Source organism: Hemibagrus wyckioides, linkage group LG28 (assembly GCF_019097595.1).
Source record: "Hemibagrus wyckioides isolate EC202008001 linkage group LG28, SWU_Hwy_1.0, whole genome shotgun sequence".
In the NCBI taxonomy this organism is placed as follows: Eukaryota; Metazoa; Chordata; class Actinopteri; order Siluriformes; family Bagridae; genus Hemibagrus; species Hemibagrus wyckioides.
The window spans coordinates 1,490,377-1,504,523 of NC_080737.1; the positions used below are offsets into that span (position 1 = coordinate 1,490,377).

Genomic DNA, 14,147 nt, shown 5'->3' on the forward strand with positions numbered 1-14,147 from the left:
GTGTGTGTCAGTGTGTCTCAGTGTGTCAGTGTGTGTCAGTGTGTGTCAGTGTGTGTCAGTGTGTGTATCAGTGTGTGTCAGTGTGTCACTGTGCATCAGTGTGTGTCAGTGTGTATCAGTGTGTCAGTGTGTGTCAGTGTGTGTCAGTGTGTCTCAGTGTGTCTCAGTGTGTGTCAGTGTGTCTCAGTGTGTATCAGTGTGTATCAGAGTGTGTCAGTGTGTGTCAGTGTGTATCAGTGTGTGTCAGTGTGTCAGTGTGTGTCAGTGTGTCAGTGTGTGTCAGTGTGTATCAGTGTGTATCAGTGTGTATCAGTGTGTGTCAGTGTGTATCAGTGTGTCAGTGTGTGTCAGTGTGTGTCAGTGTGTGTATCATTGTGTGTCAGTGTGTCACTGTGCATCAGTGTGTGTCAGTGTGTATCAGTGTATCAGTGTGTGTCAGTGTGTATCAGTGTGTCAGTGTGTGTCAGTGTGTCAGTGTGTGTCAGTGTGTGTCAGTGTGTGTCAGTGTGTGTATCAGTGTGTGTCAGTGTGTCACTGTGCATCAGTGTGTGTCAGTGTGTATCAGTGTGTCAGTGTGTGTCAGTGTGTGTCAGTGTGTGTCAGTGTGTCTCAGTGTGTCTCAGTGTGTGTCAGTGTGTCTCAGTGTGTATCAGTGTGTATCAGAGTGTGTCAGTGTGTGTCAGTGTGTATCAGTGTGTGTCAGTGTGTCAGTGTGTGTCAGTGTGTCAGTGTGTGTCAGTGTGTATCAGTGTGTATCAGTGTGTGTCAGTGTGTATCAGTGTGTCAGTGTGTGTCAGTGTGTATCAGTGTGTCACTGTGTATCAGTGTGTGTCAGTGTGTATCAGTGTGTCAGTGTGTGTCAGTGTGTGTCAGTGTGTGTATCAGTGTGTGTCAGTGTGTCACTGTGCATCAGTGTGTCAGTGTGTATCAGTGTGTGTCAGTGTGTGTCAGTGTGTGTCATTGTGTGTCATTGTGTGTCAGTGTGTATCAGTGTGTGTCAGTGTGTATCAGTGTGTGTCAGTGTGTATCAGTGTGTGTCAGTGTGTATCAGTGTGTCAGTGTGTGTCAGTGTGTGTCAGTGTGTCATTGTGTGTCAGTGTGTGTCAGTGTGTCAGTGTGTGTCAGTGTGTGTCAGTGTGTGTCAGTGTGTCAGTGTGTGTCAGTGTGTCATTGTGTGTCAGTGTGTGTCAGTGTGTGTATCAGTGTGTGTCAGTGTGTGTCAGTGTGTGTATCAGTGTGTCAGTGTGTATCAGTGTGTCAGTGTGTGTCAGTGTGTATCAGTGTGTCATTGTGTGTCTCAGTGTGTGTCAGTGTGTATCAGTGTGTCAGTGTGTGTCAGTGTGTGTCAGTGTGTCATTGTGTGTCAGTGTGTGTCAGTGTGTCAGTGTGTGTCAGTGTGTGTCAGTGTGTGTCAGTGTGTCAGTGTGTGTCAGTGTGTCATTGTGTGTCAGTGTGTGTCAGTGTGTGTATCAGTGTGTGTCAGTGTGTGTCAGTGTGTATCAGTGTGTGTCAGTGTGTCAGTGTGTGTATCAGTGTGTATCAGTGTATCAGTGTGTCAGTGTGTATCAGTGTGTGTCAGTGTGTATCAGTGTGTGTCAGTGTGTATCAGTGTGTATCAGTGTGTCAGTGTGTGTCAGTGTATGTATCAGTGTGTGTCAGTGTGTGTCAGTGTGTCAGTGTGTGTCAGTGTGTGTCATTGTGTGTCAGTGTGTATCAGTGTGTGTCAGTGTGTGTCAGTGTGTGTCAGTGTGTCAGTGTGTATCAGTGTGTGTCATTGTGTGTCATTGTGTGTCAGTGTGTATCAGTGTGTGTCAGTGTGTCAGTGTGTGTCAGTGTGTGTCAGTGTGTGTCAGTGTGTGTCAGTGTGTGTCAGTGTGTCATTGTGTGTCAGTGTGTGTCAGTGTGTCAGTGTGTGTCAGTGTGTGTCAGTGTGTGTCAGTGTGTGTCAGTGTGTCAGTGTGTGTCAGTGTGTCATTGTGTGTCAGTGTGTGTCAGTGTGTCAGTGTGTGTCAGTGTGTATCAGTGTGTATCAGTGTGTGTCAGTGTGTGTATCAGTGTGTGTCAGTGTGTGTCAGTGTGTGTCAGTGTGTATCAGTGTGTGTCAGTGTGTATCAGTGTATCAGTGTGTCAGTGTGTATCAGTGTGTGTCAGTGTGTATCAGTGTGTCAGTGTGTGTCAGTGTGTGTCAGTGTGTGTATCAGTGTGTGTCAGTGTGTGTCAGTGTGTCAGTGTGTGTCAGTGTGTGTCAGTGTGTATCAGTGTGTGTCAGTGTGTGTCAGTGTGTGTATCAGTGTGTCAGTGTGTGTCAGTGTGTGTCACTGTGTATCAGTGTGTGTCAGTGTGTGTCAGTGTGTGTCAGTGTGTGTCAGTGTGTCAGTGTGTGTCAGTGTGTATCAGTGTGTCAGTGTGTGTCAGTGTGTATCAGTGTGTATCATTGTGTGTCAGTGTGTATCAGTGTGTGTCAGTGTGTGTCAGTGTGTGTCAGTGTGTGTCAGTGTGTCACTGTGCATCAGTGTGTGTCAGTGTGTGTCAGTGTGTGTCAGTGTGTGTCAGTGTGTGTCAGTGTGTATCAGTGTGTGTCAGTGTGTGTCAGTGTGTCACTGTGCATCAGTGTGTGTCAGTGTGTATCAGTGTGTCAGTGTGTGTCAGTGTGTGTCAGTGTGTATCAGTGTGTCAGTGTGCATCAGTGTGTATCAGTGTGTGTCAGTGTGTATCAGTGTGTGTCAGTGTGTATCAGTGTGTGTCAGTGTGTGTCAGTGTGTATCAGTGTGTATCAGTGTGTATCAGTGTGTGTCAGTGTGTATCAGTGTGTCAGTGTGTGTCAGTGTGTATCAGTGTGTGTCAGTGTGTTTCAGTGTGTATCAGTGTGTGTCAGTGTGTATCAGTGTGTGTCAGTGTGTGTCAGTGTGTATCAGTGTGTATCAGTGTGTGTCAGTGTGTATCAGTGTGTCAGTGTGTGTCAGTGTGTGTCAGTGTGTATCAGTGTGTCAGTGTGTGTCAGTGTGTATCAGTGTGTGTCAGTGTGTCACTGTGCATCAGTGTGTATCAGTGTGTGTCAGTGTGTATCAGTGTGTATCAGTGTGTATCAGTGTGTGTCAGTGTGTATCAGTGTGTCAGTGTGTGTCAGTGTGTATCAGTGGGTGTCAGTGTGTATCAGTGTGTCAGTGTGTGTCAGTGTGGGTCAGTGTGTATCAGTGTGTGTCAGTGTGTCACTGTGCATCAGTGTGTATCAGTGTGTGTCAGTGTGTATCAGTGTGTCAGTGTGTGTCAGTGTGTGATAGTGTGTCTCAGTGTGTATCAGTGTGTGTCAGTGTGTCTCAGTGTGTATCAGTGTGTATCAGAGTGTGTCAGTGTGTCAGTGTGTGTCAGTGTGTATCAGTGTGTGTCAGTGTGTATCAGTGTGTGTCAGTGTGTGTCAGTGTGTATCAGTGTGTATCAGTGTGTATCAGTGTGTGTCAGTGTGTATCAGTGTGTCAGTGTGTGTCAGTGTGTGTCAGTGTGTATCAGTGTGTGTCAGTGTGTATCAGTGTGTCAGTGTGTGTCAGTGTGTATCAGTGTGTGTCAGTGTGTCACTGTGCATCAGTGTGTATCAGTGTGTGTCAGTTTGTATCAGTGTGTATCAGTGTGTATCAGTGTGTGTCAGTGTGTATCAGTGTGTCAGTGTGTGTCAGTGTGTATCAGTGGGTGTCAGTGTGTATCAGTGTGTCAGTGTGTGTCAGTGTGTGTCAGTGTGTATCAGTGTGTGTCAGTGTGTCACTGTGCATCAGTGTGTATCAGTGTGTTTCAGTGTGTATCAGTGTGTCAGTGTGTGTCAGTGTGTGTCAGTGTGTCTCAGTGTGTATCATTGTGTGTCAGTGTGTCTCAGTGTGTATCAGTGTGTATCAGAGTGTGTCAGTGTGTCAGTGTGTGTCAGTGTGTATCAGTGTGTGTCAGTGTGTGTCAGTGTGTATCAGTGTGTGTCAGTGTGTGTCAGTGTGTGTCAGTGTGTATCAGTGTGTGTCAGTGTGTATCACTGTGTCAGTGTGTTTCAGTGTGTGTCAGTGTGTGTATCAGTGTGTGTCAGTGTGTCACTGTGCATCAGTGTGTATCAGTGTGTGTCAGTGTGTATCAGTGTGTCAGTGTGTATCAGTGTGTGTCAGTGTGTATCAGTGTGTATCAGTGTGTATCAGTGTGTCAGTGTGTATCAGTGTGTGTCAGTGTGTGTCAGTGTGTGTCAGTGTGTGTCAGTGTGTCAGTGTGTCAGTGTGTGTCAGTGTGTGTCAGTGTGTATCAGTGTGTCAGTGTGTCTCAGTGTGTATCAGTGTGTATCAGAGTGTGTCAGTGTGTCAGTGTGTGTCAGTGTGTATCAGTGTGTGTCAGTGTGTCAGTGTGTGTCAGTGTGTATCAGTGTGTGTCAGTGTGTGTCAGTGTGTGTCAGTGTGTATCAGTGTGTGTCAGTGTGTATCAGTGTGTCAGTGTGTGTCAGTGTGTGTCAGTGTGTGTATCAGTGTGTGTCAGTGTGTCACTGTGCATCAGTGTGTATCAGTGTGTGTCAGTGTGTATCAGAGTGTCAGTGTGTGTCAGTGTGTGTCAGTGTGTGTCATTGTGTGTCAGTGTGTATCAGTGTGTGTCAGTGTGTCAGTGTGTATCAGTGTGTCAGTGTGTGTCAGTGTGTGTCAGTGTGTGTCATTGTGTGTCATTGTGTGTCAGTGTGTCAGAGTGTATCAGTGTGTGTCAGTGTGTGTATCAGTGTGTCAGTGTGTGTCAGTGTGTATCAGTGTGTGTCAGTGTGTGTCAGTGTGTATCAGTGTGTGTCAGTGTGTATCAGTGTGTCAGTGTGTGTCAGTGTGTATCAGTGTGTGTCAGTGTGTATCAGTGTGTCAGTGTGTGTATCAGTGTGTGTCAGTGTGTGTCAGTGTGTATCAGTGTGTCAGTGTGTGTCAGTGTGTGTCAGTGTGTATCAGTGTGTGTCAGTGTGTGTCAGTGTGTGTATCAGTGTGTCAGTGTGTGTCAGTGTGTATCAGTGTGTATCAGTGTGTGTCAGTGTGTGTCAGTGTGTGTCAGTGTGTATCAGTGTGTGTCAGTGTGTGTCAGTGTGTGTCAGTGTGTCAGTGTGTGTCAGTGTGTATCAGTGTGTGTCAGTGTGTATCATTGTGTGTCAGTGTGTATCAGTGTGTATCAGTGTGTCAGTGTGTGTCAGTGGGTATCAGTGTGTGTCAGTGTGTATCAGTGTGTCAGTGTGTGTCAGTGTGTGTCAGTTTGTGTCAGTGTGTCATTGTGCATCAGTGTGTATCAGTGTGTCAGTGTGTGTCAGTGTGTGTCAGTGTGTCAGTGTGTGTCAGTGTGTGTCAGTGTGTGTATCAGTGTGTGTCAGTGTGTCACAGTGCATCAGTGTGTATCAGTGTGTGTCAGTGTGTATCAGTGTGTCAGTGTGTGTCAGTGTGTCAGTGTGTATCAGTGTGTGTCAGTGTGTCTCAGTGTGTGTCAGTGTGTCTCAGTGTGTATCAGTGTGTATCAGAGTGTGTCAGTGTGTGTCAGTGTGTGTCAGTGTGTCAGTGTGTGTCAGTGTGTATCAGTGTGTATCAGTGTGTATCAGTGTGTATCAGTGTGTCAGTGTGTATCAGTGTGTCACTGTGTGTCAGTGTGTGTCAGTGTGTATCAGTGTGTCAGTGTGTGTCAGTGTGTGTCAGTGTGTGTATCAGTGTGTGTCAGTGTGTCACTGTGCATCAGTGTGTGTCAGTGTGTGTCAGTGTGTATCAGTGTGTGTCAGTGTGTGTCAGTGTGTGTCATTGTGTGTCAGTGTGTATCAGTGTGTGTCAGTGTGTGTCAGTGTGTCAGTGTGTGTCAGTGTGTATCAGTGTGTGTCAGTGTGTATCAGTGTGTCAGTGTGTGTCAGTGTGTCATTGTGTGTCAGTGTGTGTCAGTGTGTCAGTGTGTGTCAGTGTGTATCAGTGTGTGTCAGTGTGTGTATCAGTGTGTGTCAGTGTGTGTCAGTGTGTGTCAGTGTGTATCAGTGTGTGTCAGTGTGTATCAGTGTGTGTCAGTGTGTGTCAGTGTGTGTATCAGTGTGTCAGTGTGTGTCAGTGTGTGTCAGTGTGTGTCAGTGTGTATCAGTGTGTGTCAGTGTGTATCAGTGTATCAGTGTGTCAGTGTGTATCAGTGTGTGTCAGTGTGTATCAGTGTGTGTCAGTGTGTATCAGTGTGTATCAGTGTGTCAGTGTGTGTATCAGTGTGTGTCAGTGTGTGTCAGTGTGTCAGTGTGTGTCAGTGTGTGTCATTGTGTGTCAGTGTGTGTCAGTGTGTATCAGTGTGTATCAGTGTGTCAGTGTGTGTCAGTGTGTGTATCAGTGTGTGTCAGTGTGTGTCAGTGTGTCAGTGTGTGTCAGTGTGTGTCATTGTGTGTCAGTGTGTATCAGTGTGTGTCAGTGTGTGTCAGTGTGTCAGTGTGTATCAGTGTGTCAGTGTGTGTCAGTGTGTGTCAGTGTGTGTCATTGTGTGTCAGTGAGTCAGTGTGTATCAGTGTGTATCAGTGTGTGTCAGTGTGTGTATCAGTGTGTCAGTGTGTGTCAGTGTGTGTCAGTGTGTATCAGTGTGTATCAGTGTGTGTCAGTGTGTGTCAGTGTGTGTCAGTGTGTGTCAGTGTGTATCAGTGTGTCAGTGTGTGTCAGTGTGTATCAGTGTGTGTCAGTGTGTATCAGTGTGTCAGTGTGTGTCAGTGTGTGTCAGTGTGTGTATCAGTGTGTGTCAGTGTGTGTCAGTGTGTATCAGTGTGTCAGTGTGTGTCAGTGTGTATCAGTGTGTGTCAGTGTGTGTCAGTGTGTGTATCAGTGTGTCAGTGTGTGTCAGTGTGTATCAGTGTGTGTCAGTGTGTGTCAGTGTGTGTCAGTGTGTGTCAGTGTGTATCAGTGTGTGTCAGTGTGTGTCAGTGTGTGTCAGTGTGTGTCAGTGTGTCAGTGTGTGTCAGTGTGTATCAGTGTGTATCAGTGTGTATCATTGTGTGTCAGTGTGTATCAGTGTGTATCAGTGTGTCAGTGTGTGTCAGTGTGTATCAGTGTGTGTCAGTGTGTATCAATGTGTCAGTGTGTGTCAGTGTGTATCAGTGTGTGTCAGTGTGTCATTGTGCATCATTGTGTATCAGTGTGTCAGTGTGTGTCAGTGTGTGTCAGTGTGTGTCAGTGTGTGTCAGTGTGTCACTGTGCATCAGTGTGTGTCAGTGTGTATCAGTGTGTCAGTGTGTGTCAGTGTGTGTCAGTGTGTCTCAGTGTGTCTCAGTGTGTGTCAGTGTGTCTCAGTGTGTATCAGTGTGTATCAGAGTGTGTCAGTGTGTGTCAGTGTGTATCAGTGTGTGTCAGTGTGTCAGTGTGTGTCAGTGTGTCAGTGTGTGTCAGTGTGTATCAGTGTGTATCAGTGTGTATCAGTGTGTGTCAGTGTGTATCAGTGTGTCAGTGTGTGTCAGTGTGTGTCAGTGTGTGTATCATTGTGTGTCAGTGTGTCACTGTGCATCAGTGTGTGTCAGTGTGTATCAGTGTATCAGTGTGTGTCAGTGTGTATCAGTGTGTCAGTGTGTGTCAGTGTGTCAGTGTGTGTCAGTGTGTGTCAGTGTGTGTCAGTGTGTGTCAGTGTGTCACTGTGCATCAGTGTGTGTCAGTGTGTATCAGTGTGTCAGTGTGTGTCAGTGTGTGTCAGTGTGTGTCAGTGTGTCTCAGTGTGTCTCAGTGTGTGTCAGTGTGTCTCCGTGTGTATCAGTGTGTATCAGAGTGTGTCAGTGTGTATCAGTGTGTGTCAGTGTGTCAGTGTGTGTCAGTGTGTCAGTGTGTGTCAGTGTGTATCAGTGTGTATCAGTGTGTATCAGTGTGTGTCAGTGTGTATCAGTGTGTCAGTGTGTGTCAGTGTGTATCAGTGTGTCACTGTGTATCAGTGTGTGTCAGTGTGTATCAGTGTGTCAGTGTGTGTCAGTGTGTGTCAGTGTGTGTATCAGTGTGTGTCAGTGTGTCACTGTGCATCAGTGTGTGTCAGTGTGTATCAGTGTGTGTCAGTGTGTGTCAGTGTGTGTCATTGTGTCATTGTGTGTCAGTGTGTATCAGTGTGTGTCAGTGTGTATCAGTGTGTGTCAGTGTGTATCAGTGTGTGTCAGTGTGTATCAGTGTGTCAGTGTGTGTCAGTGTGTGTCAGTGTGTCATTGTGTGTCAGTGTGTGTCAGTGTGTCAGTGTGTGTCAGTGTGTGTCAGTGTGTGTCAGTGTGTCAGTGTGTGTCAGTGTGTCATTGTGTGTCAGTGTGTGTCAGTGTGTCAGTGTGTATCAGTGTGTGTCAGTGTGTATCAGTGTGTATCAGTGTGTATCAGTGTGTGTCAGTGTGTATCAGTGTGTCAGTGTGTATCAGTGGGTGTCAGTGTGTATCAGTGTGTCAGTGTGTGTCAGTGTGGGTCAGTGTGTATCAGTGTGTGTCAGTGTGTCACTGTGCATCAGTGTGTATCAGTGTGTGTCAGTGTGTATCAGTGTGTCAGTGTGTATCAGTGTGTGTCAGTGTGTCTCAGTGTGTATCAGTGTGTGTCAGTGTGTCTCAGTGTGTATCAGTGTGTATCAGAGTGTGTCAGTGTGTCAGTGTGTGTCAGTGTGTGTCAGTGTGTATCAGTGTGTGTCAGTGTGTATCAGTGTGTGTCAGTGTGTGTCAGTGTGTATCAGTGTGTATCAGTGTGTATCAGTGTGTGTCAGTGTGTATCAGTGTGTCAGTGTGTGTCAGTGTGTGTCAGTGTGTATCAGTGTGTGTCAGTGTGTATCAGTGTGTCAGTGTGTGTCAGTGTGTATCAGTGTGTGTCAGTGTGTCACTGTGCATCAGTGTGTATCAGTGTGTGTCAGTTTGTATCAGTGTGTATCAGTGTGTATCAGTGTGTGTCAGTGTGTATCAGTGTGTCAGTGTGTGTCAGTGTGTATCAGTGGGTGTCAGTGTGTATCAGTGTGTCAGTGTGTGTCAGTGTGTGTCAGTGTGTATCAGTGTGTGTCAGTGTGTCACTGTGCATCAGTGTGTATCAGTGTGTGTCAGTGTGTATCAGTGTGTCAGTGTGTGTCAGTGTGTGTCAGTGTGTCTCAGTGTGTATCAGTGTGTGTCAGTGTGTCTCAGTGTGTATCAGTGTGTATCAGAGTGTGTCAGTGTGTCAGTGTGTGTCAGTGTGTGTCAGTGTGTGTCAGTGTGTATCAGTGTGTGTCAGTGTGTGTCAGTGTGTGTCAGTGTGTATCACTGTGTCAGTGTGTGTCAGTGTGTGTCAGTGTGTGTATCAGTGTGTGTCAGTGTGTCACTGTGCATCAGTGTGTATCAGTGTGTGTCAGTGTGTATCAGTGTGGCAGTGTGTATCAGTGTGTGTCAGTGTGTATCAGTGTGTCAGTGTGTATCAGTGTGTGTCAGTGTGTATCAGTGTGTATCAGTGTGTATCAGTGTGTCAGTGTGTATCAGTGTGTGTCAGTGTGTGTCAGTGTGTGTCAGTGTGTGTCAGTGTGTCAGTGTGTGTCAGTGTGTGTCAGTGTGTGTCAGTGTGTCAGTGTGTCTCAGTGTGTATCAGAGTGTGTCAGTGTGTCAGTGTGTGTCAGTGTGTATCAGTGTGTGTCAGTGTGTCAGTGTGTGTCAGTGTGTATCAGTGTGTGTCAGTGTGTGTCAGTGTGTGTCAGTGTGTATCAGTGTGTGTCAGTGTGTATCAGTGTGTCAGTGTGTGTCAGTGTGTGTCAGTGTGTATCAGTGTGTGTCAGTGTGTATCAGTGTGTCAGTGTGTGTCAGTGTGTGTCAGTGTGTGTATCAGTGTGTGTCAGTGTGTCACTGTGCATCAGTGTGTATCAGTGTGTGTCAGTGTGTATCAGAGTGTCAGTGTGTGTCAGTGTGTGTCAGTGTGTGTCATTGTGTGTCAGTGTGTATCAGTGTGTGTCAGTGTGTATCAGTGTGTCAGTGTGTGTCAGTGTGTGTCAGTGTGTGTCATTGTGTGTCATTGTGTGTCAGTGTGTCAGAGTGTATCAGTGTGTGTCAGTGTGTGTATCAGTGTGTCAGTGTGTGTCAGTGTGTATCAGTGTGTGTCAGTGTGTGTCAGTGTGTGTCAGTGTGTATCAGTGTGTGTCAGTGTGTATCAGTGTGTCAGTGTGTGTCAGTGTGTATCAGTGTGTGTCAGTGTGTATCAGTGTGTCAGTGTGTGTCAGTGTGTGTCAGTGTGTGTATCAGTGTGTGTCAGTGTGTGTCAGTGTGTATCAGTGTGTCAGTGTGTGTCAGTGTGTGTCAGTGTGTATCAGTGTGTGTCAGTGTGTGTCAGTGTGTGTATCAGTGTGTCAGTGTGTGTCAGTGTGTATCAGTGTGTATCAGTGTGTGTCAGTGTGTGTCAGTGTGTGTCAGTGTGTGTCAGTGTGTGTCAGTGTGTCAGTGTGTGTCAGTGTGTATCAGTGTGTGTCAGTGTGTATCATTGTGTGTCAGTGTGTATCAGTGTGTATCAGTGTGTCAGTGTGTGTCAGTGTGTATCAGTGTGTGTCAGTGTGTATCAGTGTGTCAGTGTGTGTCAGTGTGTGTCAGTTTGTGTCAGTGTGTCATTGTGCATCAGTTTGTATCAGTGTGTCAGTGTGTGTCAGTGTGTGTCAGTGTGTGTCAGTGTGTCAGTGTGTGTCAGTGTGTGTCAGTGTGTGTATCAGTGTGTGTCAGTGTGTCACAGTGCATCAGTGTGTATCAGTGTGTGTCAGTGTGTCAGTGTGTGTCAGTGTGTCAGTGTGTATCAGTGTGTGTCAGTGTGTCTCAGTGTGTGTCAGTGTGTCTCAGTGTGTATCAGTGTGTATCAGAGTGTGTCAGTGTGTGTCAGTGTGTATCAGTGTGTGTCAGTGTGTCAGTGTGTGTCAGTGTGTATCAGTGTGTATCAGTGTGTATCAGTGTGTATCAGTGTGTCAGTGTGTATCAGTGTGTCAGTGTGTGTCAGTGTGTGTCAGTGTGTATCAGTGTGTCAGTGTGTGTCAGTGTGTGTCAGTGTGTGTATCAGTGTGTGTCAGTGTGTCACTGTGCATCAGTGTGTGTCAGTGTGTGTCAGTGTGTATCAGTGTGTGTCAGTGTGTGTCAGTGTGTGTCAGTGTGTGTCATTGTGTGTCATTGTGTGTCAGTGTGTATCAGTGTGTGTCAGTGTGTGTCAGTGTGTCAGTGTGTGTCAGTGTGTATCAGTGTGTGTCAGTGTGTATCAGTGTGTCAGTGTGTGTCAGTGTGTCATTGTGTGTCAGTGTGTGTCAGTGTGTCAGTGTGTGTCAGTGTGTATCAGTGTGTATCAGTGTGTGTCAGTGTGTGTATCAGTGTGTGTCAGTGTGTGTCAGTGTGTGTCAGTGTGTATCAGTGTGTGTCAGTGTGTGTCAGTGTGTGTATCAGTGTGTCAGTGTGTGTCAGTGTGTGTCAGTGTGTGTCAGTGTGTATCAGTGTATCAGTGTGTCAGTGTGTATCAGTGTGTGTCAGTGTGTATCAGTGTGTGTCAGTGTGTATCAGTGTGTATCAGTGTGTCAGTGTGTGTGTCAGTGTGTGTCAGTGTGTCAGTGTGTGTCAGTGTGTGTCATTGTGTGTCAGTGTGTATCAGTGTGTGTCAGTGTGTGTCAGTGTGTCAGTGTGTGTCAGTGTGTATCAGTGTGTGTCAGTGTGTGTCAGTGTGTGTCAGTGTGTATCAGTGTGTGTCAGTGTGTATCAGTGTGTCAGTGTGTGTCAGTGTGTGTCAGTGTGTGTATCAGTGTGTGTCAGTGTGTCACTGTGCATCAGTGTGTATCAGTGTGTGTCAGTGTGTATCAGTGTATCAGTGTGTCAGTGTGTATCAGTGTGTGTCAGTGTGTATCAGTGTGTGTCAGTGTGTGTCAGTGTGTGTCAGTGTGTATCAGTGTGTGTCAGTGTGTATCAGTGTGTCAGTGTGTGTCAGTGTGTGTCAGTGTGTGTATCAGTGTGTGTCAGTGTGTCACTGTGCATCAGTGTGTATCAGTGTGTGTCAGTGTGTATCAGTGTATCAGTGTGTCAGTGTGTATCAGTGTGTGTCAGTGTGTATCAGTGTGTGTCAGTGTGTATCAGTGTGTATCAGTGTGTCAGTGTGTGTCAGTGTGTGTATCAGTGTGTGTCAGTGTGTGTCAGTGTGTCAGTGTGTGTCAGTGTGTGTCATTGTGTGTCAGTGTGTATCAGTGTGTGTCAGTGTGTGTCAGTGTGTCAGTGTGTATCAGTGTGTGTCAGTGTGTGTCAGTGTGTATCAGTGTGTGTCAGTGTGTGTCAGTGTGTCAGTGTGTATCAGTGTGTGTCAGTGTGTGTCAGTGTGTGTATCAGTGTGTCAGTGTGTGTCAGTGTGTGTCAGTGTGTGTCAGTGTGTATCAGTGTATCAGTGTGTCAGTGTGTATCAGTGTGTGTCAGTGTGTATCAGTGTGTGTCAGTGTGTATCAGTGTGTATCAGTGTGTCAGTGTGTGTGTCAGTGTGTGTCAGTGTGTCAGTGTGTGTCAGTGTGTGTCATTGTGTGTCAGTGTGTATCAGTGTGTGTCAGTGTGTGTCAGTGTGTCAGTGTGTGTCAGTGTGTATCAGTGTGTGTCAGTGTGTGTCAGTGTGTGTCAGTGTGTATCAGTGTGTGTCAGTGTGTATCAGTGTGTCAGTGTGTGTCAGTGTGTGTCAGTGTGTGTATCAGTGTGTGTCAGTGTGTCACTGTGCATCAGTGTGTATCAGTGTGTCAGTGTGTATCAGTGTATCAGTGTGTCAGTGTGTATCAGTGTGTGTCAGTGTGTATCAGTGTGTGTCAGTGTGTGTCAGTGTGTGTCAGTGTGTATCAGTGTGTGTCAGTGTGTATCAGTGTGTCAGTGTGTGTCAGTGTGTGTCATTGTGTGTATCAGTGTGTGTCAGTGTGTCACTGTGCATCAGTGTGTATCAGTGTGTGTCAGTGTGTATCAGTGTATCAGTGTGTCAGTGTGTATCAGTGTGTGTCAGTGTGTATCAGTGTGTGTCAGTGTGTATCAGTGTGTATCAGTGTGTCAGTGTGTGTCAGTGTGTGTATCAGTGTGTGTCAGTGTGTGTCAGTGTGTCAGTGTGTGTCAGTGTGTGTCATTGTGTGTCAGTGTGTATCAGTGTGTGTCAGTGTGTGTCAGTGTGTCAGTGTGTATCAGTGTGTCAGTGTGTGTCAGTGTGTGTCATTGTGTGTCATTGTGTGTCAGTGAGTCAGTGTGTATCAGTGTGTATCAGTGTGTCAGTGTGTGTCAGTGTGTATCATTGTGTGTCAGTGTGTATCAGTGTGTATCAGTGTGTCAGTTTGTGTCAGTGTGTGTCAGTGTGTGTCAGTGTGTATCAGTGTGTGTCAGTGTGCATCAGTGTGTGTCAGTGTGTGTCAGTGTATGTGTGTATCAGTGTGTATCAGTGTGTGTCAGTGTGTGTCAGTGTGTGTCAGTGTGTATCAGTGTGTGTCAGTGTGTGTCAGTGTGTATCAGTGTGTGTCAGTGTGTGTCAGTGTGTATCAGTGTGTGTCAGTGTGTGTGTGTATCAGTGTATGTGTGTATCAGTGTGTATCAGTGTGTGTCAGTGTGTGTCAGTGTGTGTCAGTGTGTATCAGTGTGTGTCAGTGTGTGTCAGTGTGTATCAGTGTGTGTCAGTGTGTGTCAGTGTGTATCAGTGTGTGTCAGTGTGTGTGTGTATCAGTGTATGTGTGTATCAGTGTGTATCAGTGTGTGTCAGTGTGTGTCAGTGTGTATCAGTGTGTATCAGTGTGTATCAGTATGTGGCACATGTGGTTATGTAAATGAAGAGATGGAGTGTGTCCCTTAACCCGTGCAGTGTGACTGATCAGTCCTGCAGCACATGCTGCATAACAACACAAAGATTTAAATATAGCAACAAAAATATATAAACACACCAGCTCGACCCGACTGACTGACCATTGACCAACACGTCCACAGACCACACAGTCCCTTTTACTTTCTGATACTAAACCTTCAGTTCTGCTGATTCTCAGATTAAAGTTAAATTATTTACACATTAACACTTACAGCAATAACATACGACACACAAACCTGCAACTGACATCACAAACTGCTCCATATCTGCTACAGTATCAGGTCTACCATAATCACAGCAATAACCCAACACATTACTGTATCTGCTACAGTATCAGGTCTACCATAATCACTATAATAACCCAACACATTACTGTATCTGCTACAGTATCAG

At 46.2% G+C, this 14,147-nt stretch overlaps 1 protein-coding gene across 3 annotated transcripts in view; it reads left to right on the forward strand.

Moving 5' to 3' along the window:
- The window catches only part of arhgap20b (Rho GTPase activating protein 20b), a 78,304-nt gene that overhangs the window by 45,468 nt on the left and 18,689 nt on the right, over window positions 1–14,147 (forward strand). The window lies entirely within an intron of this gene.